The sequence below is a fragment of the Rhinolophus ferrumequinum genome, chromosome 3 (assembly GCF_004115265.2).
Source record: "Rhinolophus ferrumequinum isolate MPI-CBG mRhiFer1 chromosome 3, mRhiFer1_v1.p, whole genome shotgun sequence".
In the NCBI taxonomy this organism is placed as follows: Eukaryota; Metazoa; Chordata; class Mammalia; order Chiroptera; family Rhinolophidae; genus Rhinolophus; species Rhinolophus ferrumequinum.
In genome coordinates this window covers 84,380,797-84,401,853 of record NC_046286.1, presented here as the reverse complement: position 1 = coordinate 84,401,853, position 21,057 = coordinate 84,380,797, and positions in this window count along the sequence as shown.

Genomic DNA, 21,057 nt, shown 5'->3' with positions numbered 1-21,057 from the left:
TCAGGGCTAGGGATCATTTGATCCATTGAAACCAGACTGTGTGGAAACAGCCTTCTTGGTTCTAACAATGGAGTGTTGTAAGCACTAGAGCCTCCGTCCGAGCAGGGACAAGAAGCTGGACTGTTGCTGAAGGCAGGGAAAACCACTCCGCAACAGTAATTTTCCACAGAGATAAGCTCAGATTAGGAAACGACAATTATTCAAGATGTACTTTTGAGCTTCCACTGTGTTCAATGGCACCATCTTCTCCCAGGATGTGGAGAAAAAGAAAAATCCTACTCTCAAGCGATACAGAGCATTTACCTTGGAAGGGGTGATACATTCTAACCTGGAAGTGTGAGAAAGACATGAAACTTACCAGGCAGAACTTTAGGGAAACCTGTAAGTCTAAGTAGGAGAGACAGGTACAGATATTGTAGAAATTTGGTTCTGATGAAGAATCTTTCCAAGGCTTTGCCAAAGTCTTTGCAAATATCCCTTCTTCCGTCCGGCGCGGTGACAAGTGCATTCTTGATTAATTTTGTCCTCCCAACCGCCCCCTCAAGTAAGCGATACAATACAACCCTCCCTTTATTTACACAGCTTGGAAGCAATAGTGACTGTCATTAGCTAGAAACGGTGACACATAGCACCCTCACCTTGTTGCCTTTTTTTTTTTTTTAATGGCTCAAAGTATTTTGCCAATAGGCATGAGGTTGCTTCTTGGTTTTAAGTGTGTGATCATTAGCACTTTTGGACAGACCCTTGCCTCACTGCACCACTGTGTTCCTCCAGTAGGGTTTATGTTTCAAAAGGCTGATGTTTACAGCCTTCTTCCCATCTACTAAGATAAATATTGTACGATATGTAGACTCCCCTGTTAATATGAGAAATCATGTTTTTCCTTTAGTAAAAGTCCTATTGAGTGTCTAATTCTATGTTAGAATGTTATTCTAACATTTTCTCTTTCACTATTTGGGATCAAAATAATATTTTCTTTTAACACTTCAGCTTTATCTATATTTTTTGTGATAATTTATCTATAATAGATAATAAAGTGATTATATTAAATGAATTAAATGTAGAATGGAATCTGGAAAAGTGTACAGGTATAATACTGGGACTGACTATTTGAGATTAGAATTATAAACGTCATGCTGTGTGGTCACCTTAATTATAAGGATGATTTGTTTTTTAGAGATATTGTCAGGTTTTTCCAGTTAAATCACTTGAATTTTTCTTGAGGAATGGAATTTTCTTAAATTTTGAAATTTCTTTTTTTTTATATAAACAGATTTTCTTTCCACTTATCAACTTTAGTAACATATTTCTGATTCACATATCTTCAGTTACAGTTTTGTTCCCTTCTTTCTAATTTTATTTTGTTCATTTTTCTTAGTCAGTTTGGAAAAAAAATAAAAGAAACCTATTAACTTTTATGTATTAATTGTTATTTTTCTAAAGAATCATCTACTGTTTTTGGTTGTCAGTTTCATTGCATTTTCTTTCTCTGCTATGTTTGTTTCTTTATTGAGTTTGACTTTTCTAAATTTATTTTGGTTTGATACTTTGTTCCTTTTCTAAGTTGTTTAGCAAGAGGCTTGGTTTATTATGCTTTTCTCTTTAATTTTGTTACCAGTATAATCAGTTAGTCTCAGAGCAGTAAACTCAGAACTGCTTCACAGCTTTTCATGCATTTTGTTATGTTATCTCACCTATTAGAAAAATACTTTATTATATTCTAAATTTCTTCCCAGATTGTCTTTAAAATAGTTTGTTTTTCAGTTTGCATATATTTGAACATTATTCAAGACTGATTTTTAAAAATTTTGTCATCGTAACTGCTAGTGTAGGCTAAATTTTTAACTCAGTACGTGATCAGATTTTATAAGTGATTTAGGCAGAATGAAAATAAAGTGTGTTCTTTTGTCTTGTTCATTTATCCCTATATGGCAATTAGGTTTTTCAAGTCTGATTTCATTGGCTACTTGAGCTGTCATGTTCTGGCAGTGGCCTTTCAAATCTTCACTTATAGTCGTAGTTCTCTCTGGGCATGTCACCCTTTTGTTTACATTGCTGTTACTTTTCATTTATATATTTACTTATTTGCTTGTAGATCAGAACATTTAAAAGTACATTTGCTGTAAAACACTTTGGGATCTTTGTTTGATTCCCTAATAGCTCGCGTGTTTTGAGTACCCACTACACACTGCAGTGTTGCTTTTCCGTGCCTTATTTCATTCAGTCCTCACAGGATCCCAGCGGGTTAGATGGTGCGATTCTCATTTTGCAGAGGAGGAAGCTGAAGCATTCAGAGGTGGGATGTGTTTCCCCAGTTCACGTGCCTAGTAGGAGAAGGCCCCAGCAGACCTAGGGCTGTCTCCTTGCTGGGCTGGCTCCAAAGCATGGCCTTGCCGTGAGAAGTGATTGTTCCTCTGCTTGTTTCTGTGGACACTGGGTACTTCCCCTAACATTTAGTCTGCGTGTATTTTTTGGTAGGTAATTAATTGCACTTTAAAAAGCTCAATGGTACTTTACAAAATAGAGAGTTCAATCTATCTATATTTTCTTTTACATTTGAGGCATTTCATAAGACAAGCTAGCAGGTATAATTGAGACATTTGTGCGATTCTCCACTGTTCTTAAGAGTTTTTGCTTTTGTCCTTCTGGGACTTGAAACTTTGATTTTTTCCATGGAACTAAATTGGAAGATAACGGTACGTGCTTATTAAATATATAGGCTGGGACCGGCCCGGTGGCTCAGGCAGTTAGAGGTCCATGCTCCTAACTCCGAAGGCTGCTGGTTCAGTTCCCACATGGGCCAGTGGGCTCTCAACCACAAGGTTGCCAGTTCAATTCCTTGAGTGCCGCAAGGGATGGTGGGCTGTGCCCCCTGCAACTAGCAACGGCAACTGGACCTGGAGCTGAGCTGCTCCCTTCACGACTAAGACTGAAAGGACAACAACTTGACTTGGAAAAAAGTCCTGGAAGTACACACGGTTCCCAATAAAGTCCTGTTCCCCTTCCCCAATAAAATCTTTAAAAAAAAAAAAAATTAAAAAAAAAATATAGGCAACTCTGAACTTTCTACATATTTGATTTGCATACCATTTGTAGTTTAATTAACCCTTCTGACCATCTCGGGATTCATTCCTCAGAAGTCGTAACTCTGAGTTTAATACATCAGCCGTGACTAGGGGGACGCAGCAGAAAGGTCAGGGCCACTTATTTATGTTGGTGCTACTATGGCCTGATCTGCCTGACAGTCCCCTCCTTCTCACTGCTCCCTTCTCACTGCTCCTTTCTCCTCCCCCCAAAAACTAGCTCCTTGGGCTCAGCAAGACATCAAGAGGGCTGCCCCCACTCTGCCAGCCCCCCAACCCGATCCATCTCTCCTCCCACCTGTGGCTGGCTGCGTGTGGAGCCAAGTGGAATGTCCTTAGGTCTCCTGTCTCTGCTTCCTACTTCTGCTCTAGGTACCCAGCACATCAGATGATATTTGAGAATGGGAGACTGGCTCACAGGTCTGTGAAGGGGAGGGTGCCTGGGAGATCCCTCTGCTTGTCCCAGGCTTCTATGTCCATCTCCCACCCTGAGACACTGGTCACCATTACCATGAACTGCACTTGCTGGACAAGTAATCGGGAACATTATTACAGTGTTGTTGGTTCTAGAATGCACTCCTTGCACAATTCAAAAGTGTATGTGTTCTAATGTTAGATGTTTGTGTTTCAACATGCTTTTGGAATAGCATTATCGACCAAAAAAAAAAAGAAATGCTTGTATTTCCACTTTTCCATCAGCATTTGTACGAAATTGTTTAAGTTAGTTCTACCCTTTTATATTAGCAACCACCATCTTGACCTCTTTTCTAGGACTGATGTAGCGTTTAGCTTTTTGAATAAGTCATGTCATCATTACAGTAATGGATTCCTTTCTGAAGTTCTGTTGTTACCCTCTTGCTCTTCTCAAAATAATCTACTGATGTTATCAGTTAGAACATTTTGCTAACATTAAATTCTTGGTCGGTGGTGTGAGTGTCTTTCATAAATTCTTGCTACTCTATTTGCCTTTGTTGTGACCTCCTTAGGTGTTGGGCTTATTGATGAATTGTTTCAGATCATTTAGGTCACGAAACACTTTCTTCTCTCTTCAAGAGAACCTAGGGTTTTGCCTCGGTTCTGGGTCTGTGCTGATAATTTCCTTTGTGCAGATTTTCTTTCAAGCTCTTCTTTCTCCTCACCTAAATCTGAAAGATTCTTTTCTTTGCATTTTAAATGTTATCTCATCTTCTTTCTTGGCAGGTACTAAGGAGTATCTTGTTTTGTGTGTGTGTGTGTGTGTGTGTGTGTGTGTGTGTGTGTGTGTGTGTGTGTTAATACACTTTAAAAACTTGACCACTAAGTTATGGTGGCTTTTGTTTGTTTGGGTGGCTTTAACTTAAAGATTGCTTCTTAATAATTTATGTACTAGTCCCTTTCAGTTCTTTCAAATTAAAAACATGTTTTTTCTGCAGTTTGACTCATATTGTTCAGTATCTCAAACTTTTCCAGTCTCCATAGTTTTCTTGACCATGAATTTACCTTGTATTGCTATCATTTATTTGTGCACATTGTACCAGTATATTTTCAGATGAGTTAATTCTTTGGAGTCGGATGTGGTTTTGATTTTGTCAGGTCATTTATACCTTTAGTTTCTTTCTAGAGGAGTACTTCTTAAACTTTTTGGAATAGTGGACTCCTTTCTTGGCTTGAACACAAAGGGGAATACATAACTTTAGAGCTTCATGGATTGCAAGTTTCTGCATGTTTCTCTCCTCTTTTTAAAAAAATTCCATGGAGAAGATAACTATATCTGTATACACTAGTTGAACTTGCTTTTTCACTTAAACATCTACTGTCTTTGGCAAGTTTTTTAATTAGGTGGGAATGGTGAGTATGAAAAATAACAGCCAATCAATCCCTCCCATAACTGCTGGAGTCAATGATTTTTGTTTTACTTGTAACTGAACTGGCTTTTAATAATCACGTTATTAGGTTCTTTCCTCTATAAATAGGCACTTACCTTGGAGAAATTTGTTTTTCTACACATATTTTTATTTTGCTTTTAAACCTTATAAAAAGATTGACCAGACAAGAAACTCTGGTTTGAATATAATTTGCTGTGAGAACTAGCATTCAGTTCTGCTGAATAGAAGTCTGGTGCCAATATGAATTGTATTCTTTTAGGAAATTTTGTTTTTCTCATTAAAAATGTTAAATTTTCTCTTAATGGTTAGAATTAAAATTTCATAGCATTTTGTCTAAGTGTGGCACTCTGGTCATTTATCCAGCTTGGTCTATGCGGGCCCTTTCAAGTCAATCTTTTTTTCTGGCTTTGAGGACTTTCTTCTCGTAAATCCTCCCGACCTTGGAGACATTTTGAAGGACCATTTGGCATCTGCACATTTTCCATTTTATTATTTTAAGTAACGGGTGTCCTCCTTTCTCACTCTCATAGACCTGGACAATGCAGAGGAAGTAGGAGGGGCTCCAGAGCCAGGTGCAGGACACCTGACCCAGGGCTGAGGCCAAATGACTCCAGAGATTCAGAGGGTCATGATCCATGGACACTGACTTCTTAGGTGGCGATCAATATGTATTTTTATAATTTATTAAAAAATATATGCCCCCAGCTTTATGGAGATATAATTTACATGTGACATTGTGTATACATATTTTTATTATCAAGCATTATAAATTAGATTTAACACACAATTGCTCAACTCTCTGCCAGGTGTCAGACAGGCCTCCTGTTTCATCCAGACGCAACTGGCAGCTCACTGTGCGTAGGCCATTGTTTCTTTCCTCTGGAAGTGTTTTAGAAAAGCATACAATTCTGTAGAGGCAGAGGAAAGAAGGAAAAATACTCTTCCCTACCTAAGTTCCCTTTATACCTTCCTCTTCTGAATATTATAGTTTAATATGGTATTAAAATGATTTCATATTTTGTTATCAAGATACCCTGTCCTTCTCAGGTCATATGAAGCAGGTGAGTGGTGTTTCTGCAGTGATCTAAACAGCTAGTCAGAAAATATGCTCAAGCAGTGCTTGGTATGTTTGTCATTTGAAAAGTGCTTCCTCTTTTGAATTCGACAAGACTTGAACACCACTGCTGCCCAGGGTCCTGCAGACGCCCAGTGTTCTAAGTTATTCAAGACCGTGGTTTAAAATCAGGGGTGACCCGTGTGTTGGAACCAGTTGGAGGAACTCTTTCAGAAGACAGATGCCTGAGTCTTCCTCTCACCCCTGTGAATCAGAACCAGGGGTGGGGCCCAGGCATGTCACTCTTAGCAAAATGTCCTTGGGGGGGCTTATGGATGGTTTTGACTAGGAAATACTGTCGTAACACGTGTTCCTCCTTGAACATTACCAAACATGTCTGCATAGCTTTTCCCTATAGGAAGAAGTCTCTGTTATAAGTTTCTATAAATTAATGCTTACAAAATAGTGGCATACAAAATCATGTCCATATGAAAGTATCCCCATACCTCTAATTAATGAATTGGCTAATAGGTGTTTCCTATTTTTGAAACTTCTCCTTGGCTTTGTGTATCTACAGGCTTTAGTCAAAGCCTAAGAATGGGCACAAAGCCTCACTAGGAGTGTTTGATGGTCAGAGTCCAAACTTGTGCAGCGGTGACAGCCGCCGTTGTAAGTGTGAAGCTGTCATCACCTGCAATTCACCACGCTCCACTGGGTACAAGGCAGTTTGACCAGCATTGGACTGTGTTGAGGTCTGATGGGTAGGCGGCTATGTACCTTTCCCTCGGGTGTGTTACTCAGCCTGTCCTCCCAGAGTAATGTGAAGGTGGTACCTGCAGCTCTGTTGAGTTCCTGACATACTCAGAAGCTCTGCCAAGCTTAGCTAATAGCTGTCCGTTGGTACACACACACACACACACACACACACACACACACACACACACACAGTTCTGTTGTTCATTCTCTATTTGTTTCACCCGCATGACTTTCTCTTCTTAACTTCTCTACATGACAGACCCATGTCCTGGAGAACAGTGTTTTCTCTATTAACAAATCATGGAGGTTGGGAGGGAGGAAAGAGTCGATTAATAGATGGATGAGCAAATGATGGGTGAACTGGATGTCTCTGAATGGAGAGGGTGGCTTGTGGATGGTAAGGGTGAAGGAGAGAGGAAACAATGGACTGATTAGCATTTCCGGCGCGTTTAGGAGTAAATGGGCTTCATTGGTGAGGGTTTGCAGTTGATCTTGTTTCCTGAGGAGTTCTTGTGAGAAGCCATAACAAGAACCTGACTTCCTATACATGTTGCCTGTACCCCTTCCCACTGCCTGAAAAGATCTCTTTTCCTGCTCTGATTCGCCAACATTTTCCGTTATACACAAGTCTCACCATCGCCATGTGGCCACCCCTTCCTCTTGAGTCTCTGGTCTTCCTCCTCTCCCCTGACTTACTGTAGTACTTGAGTTGTCCCGCCCCCTTTTGTATTTCATTATAGTTTCCCTTGATTTGTCTCGCTTTCTGTGAGTGAGGTAATTTATCTTCCCGAACAGATGGTAACCTCATGAAGAGCAGCACTGAATTTTAGGTCAAGTCTGCATCCTCGTTGCACCCAGGAGAGCAGTGTTGGTGCTTCCAGGTCCTGCACAGACGCTCCCCGAGAGCTTTCAGATGCACTGCCTTTCAGCTTGTGGCGTGATGGATGGTAGACAGATTCACCTCTGCCCTCCATACTGGTTCCACCCTCAGAACAGTGACTGTGTGCCTTGAATTCATTGTGTTCCTTTGACCTGCTTCTAGCTGACGAGGCTGGTTTCCGAGATTGTTTTGGTGGGAGGACGGGGAAATAGAGAGTGGTGTCAAATTTCTGAAGCTCCAGCACGACCTGTTCTGGGCCCCTCCCCTAGGGTTCAGGTTGTTGGGTGGGCCCCGTGGTCTGGTTTATCCAGACTTGCAGGAGCGCCCTGCGCTTGCTAAACATTGACCCAAATACTTGGGGTGGGAAGGTACTGCTGAGTGAACTTTACCCTCTCCTCTGATTTCTCTTTCTGTCTCTCCTTCCCCTGCTCCATGCCTCCTTCCCTCTCTTCTGCCCCACCCTCTTTCACTAGAGAAGTTGTAACATGAATTGGCCTGACTGCCCCTACTCTTTAAGTTTTGCTACTTGGTAGAGTGATTATTCTCCTTGAATTAACTGTTGTTCATTGACTAGTATCTTTGTGTTCAAGAAGTGTTGGAACTAAGTAGCTAATATTTATGAAGTTACACTTGGAATTTTTAAACCAGTAGCAACTGTGCAGTAGTGGCAATAGCTGTGCTATAATGTATAGAGTCTACACATGTCTCTTCAGCATGTATTTCAGGAACAACACTGATAAGGAATAAAACTTGTGTATGAATTTATTTATTTGCTCTGCTTCAAGAAAATAATAAATCAGACTTTAGGTTTATTATTTGTGGGGCTTTGTTAAATTTGATTAGAGCAGATATTTTGAAGCAGCCTGCTTCCACATCAGTAGACACATAACCAGGAGTCGTAGGCATTGGCATAATTTTGGGCATTGCACTTCAAGTCAGTGGACATTAGTTTGAATTTTCATATTCCTTTTCCTCCTCCTCCTATTATCATTTAAAAAATTTTAATGTTACATATATATATATATATATATATATATATATATATATATATATAATAACCAAAGTAAGCAAGCCAGGCTCTTATATATCTTTTTATATATATATATCTTTTTTAAGAGCCTGGCTTGCTTACTTTGGTTATTTCTGTATCAAAGAGTCTTCTTCAACTGGCCACTTTCATTCATATATAACTTGAATAACTTTTTGTAGCTAAAGATAATTGGGAGTATGTTTATGAATGGAAACATCCTTTTCACCAACAAAATAGCTGCATTCACGAGAAGGGACTAGAAGGCAACATTTTAAGCCTATAGGACAAGGAGCCTGAACCACACACCAACACAGGTTCGTCAGGTTGCTGCCTGGATGGCATGGGCGGGAAAGCTCTCCTCCTGAGTGGAGAGAAGGTCGGGATGGATGGCAGTGACCTGGCTCACACTCTGCACCAGCCTCTGGGGCTGAGGTTTCCATAACATTGGAGGCTAAGACCTGGGAAGGGCTGGGCTTTCTCTCTCTTTCCCACAGTCCTGGAGCTATTCTGTCTGAAATCAAATCCTGGCTTTGCCGTTTTCTAGGTAATTTTGATCTAGGGTGTCTCAGTTTTCTTCAGCTGAAAATGGGGATGTGGATAGAGAGTAGCTGCTCTGTATGGTTATTGAGGGGATTCAGTGAGTCCCTTCAGAACCAGGCTTACTACATAGCAAGCACTTGTTTCATTTAGTCATCATCCAGCTGTAAGTAACACATCCCAAACAATGGTGATTAACATGTGTGAGTGTTTATTTTTCTCTTGGAATGAGAAGTTCAGAAGTAGGCGGCCCAGGGCTGGAATGGTGTTCTTATGAGGCCATCAGACTCCAGTATTTCCACTCTGCTATCCTTAGTGTATGTCTTTGTACCTCATAATCACAACAGGGCTGCCTCATCTCCCACATCTTTCTTAGGTTCCAAGCAGGAAGAAGAGGAAGGGCAAAGGGCAAAAGGTGGGCACCAACTGAATGGCTTTATCTTATAAAAAGATTTCTCACCCATCAATTTCCACTACTATCCTGTTGGCCAAAATTACATCACATGGCCTTATGGATAAGGAAGGAAAGGAAATGTCATTTAAAAAAAAAATTGGGTACATTATCGTCCCCAGCAATATCAAGATGGCTATTGGTAGGAAGGAAGCAGTAGGACATGGATGTTGGGTGGGCACACAGCAGTGTGTGCCACAGCACTCAAGCAAGTGTCCTTGAAGGTGGCAGTCCCTAGAGAGAGACGCCTTGGAGGAAGAAGGGTTCAGGACCCTGCTGAGGCATCATGGAATGAAACGTGCAGGCCCTGTGGCGTGAAGCCCCAGCGTTCATTTCCAGCCAGCCCCAGCTGTGAGCCTCGCACACATCCCACATCTGTCTCTTGCTTTCCCAGCCTTGCCCACCTCCCTCCCCCATTACTTCCCCAGGGACTTCAGCGTCCTCATCAGACATTTTCCCTCTATTCTGTTGTCCACAGATTCCAGCGTGCTTTGGGGGAGCACCTGGAGGCAGCGGCCCTTTGGTGGGCCCACCCGCACTGAAGCCGGGATGCAAGGGAGGGGGGAGCAGGCAAGCAGTGTGCCTCTGGGCAGTTTCCCAGTGTCCAGCTCGCTGCTTGCTGTGCTTTTTCCTCCTCTAATAGAATTCTTAGGCCGACGTACTTCCTCACTTTTATTGGCATTCCATTCCCATGCTGAGTGTTGATGAAATGGAAAAAGAGCCTTTGCCTGCATTTGTCAGCAGGGGAAACCTTGGCTCCTGCTCTTGGACCCAGGCGAGGTGTTTGCCATCTGTGGTGGCCATCCCTGAAGTGACTCGCTTACAGCACACGTCAGTCAGTGGTTCTGAATGTGGGGAAGGGCAAGAGGCCAGATGTCCTCATCTAAAGCCCCACCTCAATCAGAAACAATCAAAGATGTCTCAGCATGGGAACAACTAGGGTTTTGTTATAGGCTGTTTTATTAACAGTCCATAGTTTGGCCGGCATTTTGTTAAAAGCACAATACTGGTCAACCTTTAAGCAGCTTTCCATACCTATTTGTAGCAGTCTCACTTCCCCTCCAGAATTAGTAAACTTCTCATAAAAAAAGGGCGTGGAGCTGGTGTGGTGGTTTCTTAGGATTTGCTTTAAATCTACTTGTAACTCCTTTAGCTCTCAGTAGAGAGCTGATGCAAAATGCCGTGAAGGACAGCTCATAGTAAGGCATAAGTCTGCTCTGTAGTCTGCTATCATCTCCAGTGCCTACTCCTTTAAAAAAAAGACTCCCCACCTCAGTCAAGTGGCTTGTAAATGCAGTGGATCAGCAGAGGAAGTTAATTTTTCAAAAGTGTATATTAATTTGTGTAGTGCTATTTAAATTCTGCAAACCAGTCCATTTAGTTCAGGGGAGATATATTTAAAGCCCATAAGTAAAAGATAAATGCTACTGTGTCAGTCTAGTTAAAAAGGAAGATAGTTGAAAGACTAGTATATCAATTCAATTATAAATGTATTTTTTGTGTGTGGAAACTTTCTCATAGTAAACTGTTCAAACATTACAATTCTTGACCATCCTATCCCCTCCTCTGAAGTAACCAATATTTTCACTCTGTCATATATCTTTCCAGACTTTTTCGTGTGCATTTATGTTTTCCCATTGAAATTATACTTAAAACTGCATATAGTAGTACAGTGTACATTATACAACTTTCTGCTTTTAACAGAACAATGTATCTTTATTAATTGAAATATATTTGATACATAACATTGTAAATTTAAGATATACTTGTATAACATGTTAATTTGATACATTTTATATATGTTGTAATATCACCACCATTGCAGCAATAATTAGCACGTCTATCATATTACATAATTATCATTTCTTTTTAGTGGTTGGAATAATTAAGTTCTAGTCTCATAATAAGTTGGATGATAAGAGCAGTATATCTGGGAGATCATTACATACCAGTACATTTATACTAGTCCCATTCTTTTTTTACTGCTACATAGTAATCTGTATTTTAGATGTACCATGGTTTCTGTCATTCCCCTGTGGTTGGGCATTTAGGTTGTTGCCAGTGTTTTTGATTTTGGCTTTGTTTTTTGGGTATGACAGACTATATTATAATGTAGTTCTTGTATTTGTTTTTCTGTACATATGTGAGTGTTTCACCAGGATAGATACTGAGAAGCAAAATATTTAAGGCATAGAGTGTGTGCATTTAAAATTTTAATATCAATAGATCCTTCCAAATCGCCTTCTAAAGTGGCTGTACTAATGTACCCTCCCAGCAGTATATGGTAGTTTCAACATAGTTTATTATATAGCATTTCTTTTCTATATTTTTTGGCAGCCTTTAATGTTTAGCTTTTGTGTACATTTTTATTAAATGACATGTTCTGGGGCTACGTTTAGTACATATGTATATTTAACAATGCTTTTAATTTGCAATGACAGTAAATATGAAACCACTGTTCCATTGAGGCAGTAGAAGTCCACTGAGAAACTGTCCCTTTAAGCTCTCTATACTTTAGTGAACTATGTATATATAAAAAGCACTTTAAAATGCTGCCTGTTGATTGCTATGTATAGCTGTCATTGTTAGTTACCTACAAACATTAATCCACCCTATACTTTTCTTACTAGCAGAACCCCTTTTTTCTTCATCAGAAAAGTGACCCCAATTCAAGAGTAAATTATTGAGATTCAATATTCCTTGTCACTTGAGTTTAGGTGTAGTTCTAGCCCACAATATAAGGCAAGAGACCTGTTGAAGGACTTCTGAGAAGGATTTCCTCTTTTGAAAAGAAAGACATGGGAGAAGAACTCTTTATTTCGCATGCATTATTTCTCACTGTGACACCTATAACAGTTGCTACCATCTTCTGGCAAGTACAACATGCTGAAGCAAGACAGAAAGTGGGTCCTTGGTCTGTCAGATCGGTTAGGACTGCTCGGAGCAGCACGTAACAGAACTTCAGCTGAAGTGGTTTAAAGAGGAATTTTATTTTTCTCATTTTTCTTGGCTCAGCTTCTCAGTGATGTCATCCAGGCTGAGCTTACCTTTCATACGCGGACTTTTCCCCTTATGCTGTTACTTCCTGGTCACAAGTTGGCTGTCTCAGCTCTAGGCAGGAGGAGCTCCCATTTAGCAGGAAGCGAAAGCCTCTTGGTGGACTGGCTGTTCGTCTCATTGCCAGCACTGGGTCAGTGGCTATCCGGACCCCACACCCTAACTGAGAGGTCAGACATCAATGCAGGAGAAAACAGTTGTCATGATTTGTTCATTAGACCAGTCGCGATTTATCTCCTAGTGCAGCCTTTGCACTAGTCATATAGCAAATAGTCTTTCTGTTTGAGCTATTTTGGGGTGGGTTTTGTTTTGTTTTGTTTTTTTGCCACTTGTAGCCAAAACAGTTCTAACAGATACCCTTAAACAAATGGGAATACAATGCCAAAATGACTGTGCCGCTTTTTTAAGGCATGAATTGTGTTATGTGTTCCTTTGATGGATCTGTGTTATTCGTACCTCTCTTTACATTTTCTGTTAACAACATCTTTATTTTCTCTTGGGAGACTTCCTGTCCCATTCTCAGTTTCTGTGGCATTTGAGGCAGTTGAGTGTGGGCACTTGCCCCAGGCCTAGAGCAGAATTATCATCTTAGAGTCATCGAACCAGCCAGAATCAGCCATCGGTCTTTGGCTGGAACTATGAAGAGAGGAGGAAACACAGAGGTAAATGGAGCTGACAGAAGAGTTTGTGATCTCATCTTTCTAGCTGTTTATCCCTCCCTAGACACTTCACTTTTTGCTTAGGTCTTTAAGTTGTGTTTCTAGTATTTGATACGGAAGGCCTAACTAATATAGCCTCCCGGCCTCACTTTTCTTTTGTCTCAAGTCTTAGTTGTCTCAAAAACTTGCTTTGGGCACTTTGGGAGGAGGCATTGGTAAAATCCTGGGGGGGGGGGGGCGCATGGGATGGGGAAGAAAGCTGCGAGTGTCCTGGTGAATCCTCAGGGCACATGGGAGGGAGGCATGTGGCATGATGGCAGAAGCCTGAGATGCATCGCATGTGTCCCTGACAGTGGACATTCCTGGGGGGCGGTTCGGTGGTACGGCAGTAACGATAGTGGGGGTAACAGCGATGGTTGCTGAGCATTGTGGAGTGGCAGGCGCGGTGCTAAGCACGTTGCCCTCATTAGCTCATATAATCTTCATAACAACTTCTGAGGTAGGTGATGTCGCCGTCGTCGTCACCGTTTTATAGAGGAAAATGAAATTAAGCACCTTGGTCAAGGTCACATGGTCGGTGGCAGTAGCGAGAATTGAACCTGCACGTCTGATTCTTGGACCACGAGTAACCCTTGGTGGTAGAGTTGCAGCCTGAGTGGCCTCTGCTGTGTCCTGTGGTGCCCTGGCACTGATGTGCTGCCACAGTTTTGGTCCCCAGCTCACGCACCCACCATTCCAGAAGTACTTTCATTTATTAGTTTTGACCTTTGAAACCCTGCCCGCTTTGAGACCAACAGAAAATCTACTTCCTCATCTGCCTTTCTCGGTCTCTTTATTTGGAAGTAATATATCTGTTGGGAACTCGCCAGCATGTATTGTCTGTATCAGCGAGTCTTCATCTTTTGGGGATTGCGCAACTCTTTGGATCAGCTTTATTGTCTCTACAGAAAAGTCCTTATAGGCGTGTAAATTTACATAGTTTCCTGGGCTCATACATATTCTGAGCGCCATGGTGTCTCTTTACACGCCTGGCATCTTACAGTCAGTGACAGAGTAGGTGTGCAGTACAGTGGGGCTGAACAAAATGTTCCTATCACATAACTATCTTTCCTGTGTTTAGGGTTTCTTCCCAATCCCCTGGAAGGCAGGGATCGTCTCCATCGCCTACTGAATGTATTTACATATTATGATGTAACTAACCCACTTATTTATCATACAAACTGTAGAGTTTTGTTTATAGTGGCAGTTGAAGGAGGGCCCTCGGCTTTATTTGTTTCCAAATCATCCTCGTTCCAAGTGATAACTGCATCCTGTAGTCCATATTAAGCGACCAGGAATTTTCTTTATGGAAAATGAACTGAAATAAGAAACGGTGGTAGGAATAGAGCTTTCAGTGTAGGTACCAAGTTTTATTAAACCTAATAGGCTTAAGAAATTAGTTTGTCCTCTAGACCTAGCACATTATAACAATGCCTCTTTTATAAAGAAAGCAAGAATCTTGGATATGTATTGCACTGAATCTTGTATAAAATTTCCATCTCTTTTGCCAGTTGACTTGCACCTATGGAACCAGAAAATGAGTTTTGTGGGTTTTTTTTTTTTTTTTTTGAATATCAACTGCTAAAATTCTGTTGTATGTATGAATTATAACTTTTGTATTTGGACTTTTGGTGCTCAGGTTTAAAAAAACTTGAGACTGTTTTGCTGTTGAAAACTGACTTCTTTTGTCTCAGAAATTACTCAGGATGAAAAAAACATATCATTCAATGTAGTTTTCATGATTTTCTCACAGACACGGTAGTGCTTTTTAAACCAACTAAAGCCTTCCTTTAATATGAGTTCTGCTCTTGTAAACTGAAATATATGCTTGGACAAAGCAGTATCTTGGTCTAGAATTCTTTTGTTGTGGCTCGCTGTTGTAGAATAGATTTCCCTGCTGAGCAGCTGCCGCTCTGCCCTGAGGCTGGCTCCTGCATGAGGCTGGCAGGGTTGATGATCAGCATGGGGGAGCTGGGGAGGCTGCAGCTCTTGTTAGGATACTCAGGTAAAACCACAGCATCTCCTCAGGGACCTCAAAGGGAATTGCGCCTCTGAGGTCCAAAAGAGGTGTACCGTAGTCCCCCCTTATCTGAGGTTTCACTTTCTGAAGTTTCAGTTACCTGTGATCAACCATGGTCCGAAATATTAAATGGAAAATTCCAGAAATAAACAATTCATTAGTTTGAAATCGCGCGCCATTCTGAGTAGCATGATGAAATCTCACGCTGTCCTGCTCTGTCCTGCCCGGGAGGTGAGTCATCCCCATTTCCAGTGTCTGCGTGTTGTAGACGCTCCCTGCTGGTTAGTCACTTTGTAGCCATCACTGTTATCAGATCAACTGTCAGCAGTATCACAGTGCTTGGGTTCGGGTAACCCTTATTTTATTCAATAATGGTCCCAAAGGGCAAGAGTCGTCTTGTTGGCAATCTAGATATGCCAGAGAGAAGCCATAAAGTGCTTCCTTTAAGGAAAAAGGTCTCTGTGTGTAGGAAGACACACAGTATATATAGGGTTCGGTACTATCTGCAGCTAGGTGTCTTGGAACATATCCCCCACAGATAAGGGGGGATTACTGTACTTCCTCTTCTTTCAATCACTTACTGTTAGAGTCCAGATTGTGGGACTTTTAATTTTATTTTATAGTAGGGATGAGTGTAAAGACATTACAAAGCATCCGTTTGGTCTCCCGAGTATGTTCCCTTTGTGTGACTAGTTGTCCTTTAGAAACAGACCTCAGCATTTAGCCTTAAAGCCAAATGGGATGAAGGGAGGCAGAGACGGTGCTCCACTGTGTGGTTGTGACTACTGACAGTCATCACATTTATGAGGCATTTGTCGCTGCTTTTGTTCTGTGCAAAGCAACTTGTTTTTCTTGAGTTCCCCAAGCTTTTGTACACTACGGAAAAAAGCAGAACATCAAAGTTTTAATCCTGATCATATTCCGTCTTACTTCCGACTCAACTTCAAAGAAGCTTGCACAATTTTAAAGTATAATATGTAAATTGAAAATCATAGTGCTATAAGATTTTTTTTTTAAAGATTTTATTGGGGAAGGGGAACAGGACTTTATTGGGGAACAGGACTTTATTGGGGAACAGTGTGTACTTCCAGGCCTTTTTTCCAAGTCGAGTTGTCCTTTCAATACCAGCCGTTCAGCTTCAAGTTGTCCTTTCAGTCTTAGTTGTGGAGGGCGCAGCTCAGCTCCAGGTCCAGTTGCCGTTGCTAGTTGCAGGGGGCACAGCCCACCATCCCTTGTGGGAGTCGAACCGGCAACCTTGTGGTTGAGAGGATGCTCTCAAACCAAGCCTTCTGGGAGCTCAGCGGCAGCTCAGCTCAAGGTGCCGTGTTCAATCTTAGTTGCAGGGGGCGTTGCCCACCATCCCTTGAGGGAGTCGAGGAGTTGAAACAGCAACCTTGTGGTTGAGAGCCCACTGGCCCATGTGGGAATCGAATCAGCAGCCTTCGGAGTTAGGAGCACGGAGCTCTAACCACCTGAGCCACCAGGCCGGCCCTATAAGATTTTTTTTCTTTCTTTTTTGATGATGGACCAGATGAGGTGTTTTGCCTTCTGATCAGTTTCAGGGCTGATCTGTGGTAACACTTTCTTTTTCTTTTGGTTGCTTTTATCAGATGATGGTATATTTAGAAGTAATATTCATTACAGTGACCTTAGAAACTTATAAGAAGGAGACTGTGGCTGATTCCTCTCCATTCAAAATGTTAACACAGCAGCTGGTATTCAGTGAATAGATACATTTATTGGTTGGGTGCTTACAGAGTGTCATGCATGGTGCAAATTTGTGGAGATACAAAGTTTCCTAAGGTACTGCTGTTCTGTATGAGATGGAAGAGAGAGGTAAAGAAGAGGAAGCAATTCCTAAACACTTTGGGGCATTGCAGGCAGATGCCCAGGGTGACAGGGTGTATGGTAGCACCGGAGAGCATTTTATCCAACTCTGGGGCACCTCCTCTGTGAGGAGATCCTACCTTAGGGGTTAAGGAAGTGGCACAGGTGAGACAGATGAAGGTGAGCAGGGACGTTGTGAGTCACAGAACACAGAGGGGCAATAAACAGAGTGACTCATGCCAGGGAAATACGTGTTGGGGACACCGTACTAGGGGCTCCTGGCAAGAGACCTGTGGAGTGGACGGGCCCTGTCATGGAGGATTTGGTCCAGCCTATAGAACTGGCATGAAGTGACAAGGCCAATATGTGGAGTAAGTAGATGACTCTGTAGCCTTGGTAAATGAAGAGACATTTAAACAGCCATCATGAAGCACCTTGTGGGACTTAGTATCATTTTGTTTTGAAATTTTATGGTGGTTGATAAATCAGTTAATCATAGTCTATAGCAGATGGGAATGAGACAGTTGTAACAGTTCCTTCTCTGTGGAAAATGAAGTTATTTTGATTGCACGAGGGGGAAGAGAAGGGGGAAGGGAAGGAAGAGGAGAAGGAAGAAGAAGGTACAGACTGTTTCCTGTTTCCTCTCCAGGACACAGGGAGGTGAGAATATAGTAAGGATTTGTATTCATGTAGCTCTTTGCTGCTTTGAAGCCCCTTCACTTGTATTATAATTTTGAGCTCTCAAAATCCCCATTTAAAAAGTACAACACTAAGAATTCTCTGTAATAATAATGGAGTTACAGTTGAAGATAGAGAATTAAGTGAGATGTTCAAGACTAGGCAATTAGGAATTGAAAGATATGGCCTAAACCCCAAATTTCTGATGCCAGAACTCGTCTACTTTCTGTATTAGCGCACTTCTTCCCTGCTTGGTTCAGAGTCCCATCCGTTTTCCTCCCAGCTTTGCAAACAGCTTCCTTCAGCAGCGACCGCTGTATGGACAGACCCTTAACAGTGTGTAGAAACTTAATCAGGTGAAGATTGGGGCTCACTCTCGGCAGCAAAATCACTCTGGTTATATGACACCTCACGTTGATGGACATTTTGCCTTTGTGGTTGTGCCTAATGTCTTAGAAATACCCTTCAAATCAAATAATGAAGTCATGGTGGGGAACCCGGGTGAGCAGAACTATGACACTGCTGAGAAAACTAGCGTTTTGTCCTTTTTCTGCTCAGTAGCTGCTTGCCACGTGCTTCTATTAATATAAAGGGCTGATAAAAATCTATTCTGTTTTTGACTGATGCAGTATTTTATCTGGCAAACTCTTCTGAGGCCCGAATGTGAGTGTTTACATTTTTATTTGTGTACATACAAAGGTAATTAGATGAACACCTACCAGACAATGGTGAAATCCAAGTTAGGTGTGTGCTATGCCCCTGGGTTTCCTGCTTCTGATCCTGTGCTATAGTTATGTAAGATCTCACCCTTGGGGGAGGCTGGGTCACGGGTATGGTGATCTCTGTACGAGTTTTGCAAGTTCTTATGTCTGTAATTAAAAATAAAAAAGTTAACAAAAGGTAGAGCAGATGTGTCAGTAAAGTTAATATTAAGAAAATCAGATATTTTTCCTTAAGTTTGAAGCAATTTGGCACAACCAAATCAGAGCACGAATGACATACTCATCATCACTCACCAGCTCTTTCTTGAGTTCTTTACTTAGTGTCAGGCGTCATCCTAGGTGTGGAATAACAGAGCTGTGCCTTCTGCAAGGGGTTAGCCAGGAAGAGCTAAAGCCTCTTTGTTTCTGCACTGCAGAGCTGGGATTCTTAATCCGATGTCCAGGGATTTCAGGGGTAACATTTGTGTGTATATGTGTTTTCTAGGAAAAATGTCCCTTAGTGTTCATTAGATTTTCAAAAGTTAAGGACTGCTGTCTCGGATAATTACTTCTCGTGCATGGGTTTCAAAAAGAACTGTCAATGTATAGGAAAATCATGGATGCAGTTAGCCTCCTGCTCAGTCGTCTTTGGGGGAACTTCAGCTATGCAGGTGTCTAGCAAACTTCTCTATATTTCTCTTTAGTAGACTGATGAGGAGGGGAAGTGTCATATTCTTAGAAAAAGTTTGCCTTCCTAAACTAAAATACTTAGAGCTGTTGAATCAATCAGCGTAACTGTGATTTTTGGGGGTGGTCAACTCATTTGGCAAAGCTTACAATAAGGAAACATCTAAAATGTTTCTGAGGGATCTTTTGTGTAACCTAGTGCTGAGCACTATGTGGCCCCGAACACCTTTTTCTTGCCACCCCCAGTGCAAGTGGCCAACTTGCCTACACATCTCTGCTGTCCAGAATCTGTGTGGTCTTTTACATTAGTTGCAGGTAAAGCTTAAAATTCATGATATGTTTTTCATGTTCTCTCTTCTGCATGTGGTTGGTACACAGTCCTGTGATCTTTTCCTCTCAAAGTAAAATGAAAATCTGCCTGGAATTTATATTGAACTATATTGCCGTTCAACCAGCTTTAGCTCTGCTCATTGGTAGCATTTAGTGTATATGACAGGTTTCCATTGTAAAGGGGTGAGGTGTTCTTAGAATAAGAGATTTGAAGTGAGAGAAGGCGATTTTGGACTAAAATAGGTCTCGTTGTATCTGTAAGAATTTATAATGGTAACTTTTAAGTGGGCCTCATGTCTTTAGATGGTGGGCCGCAGTAGGGCAGGGGCCGAGCTCATTCATGTTTGTTTCTCAGCTCCTTGTGTGGGGTTTTGCACACAGTAGGTGTCCAGTAATTGTTTGGTAGAAGCTCTTCTCCCCTAAGCACTATTTCTGTGCATGTGCCACCAAGCTTCAGCGTGCTTGCCCGGGGACACAGGGAAATCATTACATTCATCACAGCATCCTTGGGACTAGAGCACTGGGTAGTGTTTTCTTTTTATTTTATATTTTGCTGTTAAATTTGTTGGGGTGATATTGGTTAGTAAAATTATATAGGTTTCAAGTGTACGTTTCTATAATACATCATCTATATTTTGCATTGTGTGTTCACCACCCAGAGCCAGTTTTCCTTCCATTACCATATATTTGATGGTGTTTTGTTTTTTAAATGCTCAAAATCCTCAAATGGTTTCCACTAGAGGTGTATAAATTGTCATTCTTCTCTCAGCACATGATTCTATTTTAAAAGCTTAACACTAATAGTTACATTTTGGCCAGTTGCTTAAGTAGCTAATTGTGAGGGTGTAAGGAGTCTTTCTTCTTTCCAAAAAAGGAAACTGAGGCCAGCAAATAACAATGTGAGCTGAATTAATTTTTGTTCATGATGGCAATTTCTCTCAGTTTTTCGGAAGGATTTCTTTGTGGGTGCTTCACATGCTTTATACCGTGTTGATGTCTGTTGTAAATGTATGGGCTGTCTAGGAAGGAATTACGTTTTCATTTCTTGCAGCACAGCAGTGTCTTAAATGCATCTGATGATGAGGGTATAATTCTGAACATTTTCATATATTGATAATGAAAAGAACAAAAAAGTATGCCACATTCAGTTCAAGTGGATTCTCCTTGAATTGCAGCAGTACCTATGGGAAATGATATTCCCCACATTGTTGGAAAAATCTAAAATTAGATTGAATAAATACTTAGAAATCTTCCAACATGAAGAAATCATTTGCATTTCTATGGAAACTGAAATTTAATATTCAATGCCCTCATTTGCCCTGAAGAAAATGAAATAAATATAAACCAGGATCTATACACTGAAAATTACAAAATACTGATGAAAGACATCAAAGAAGGCCTAA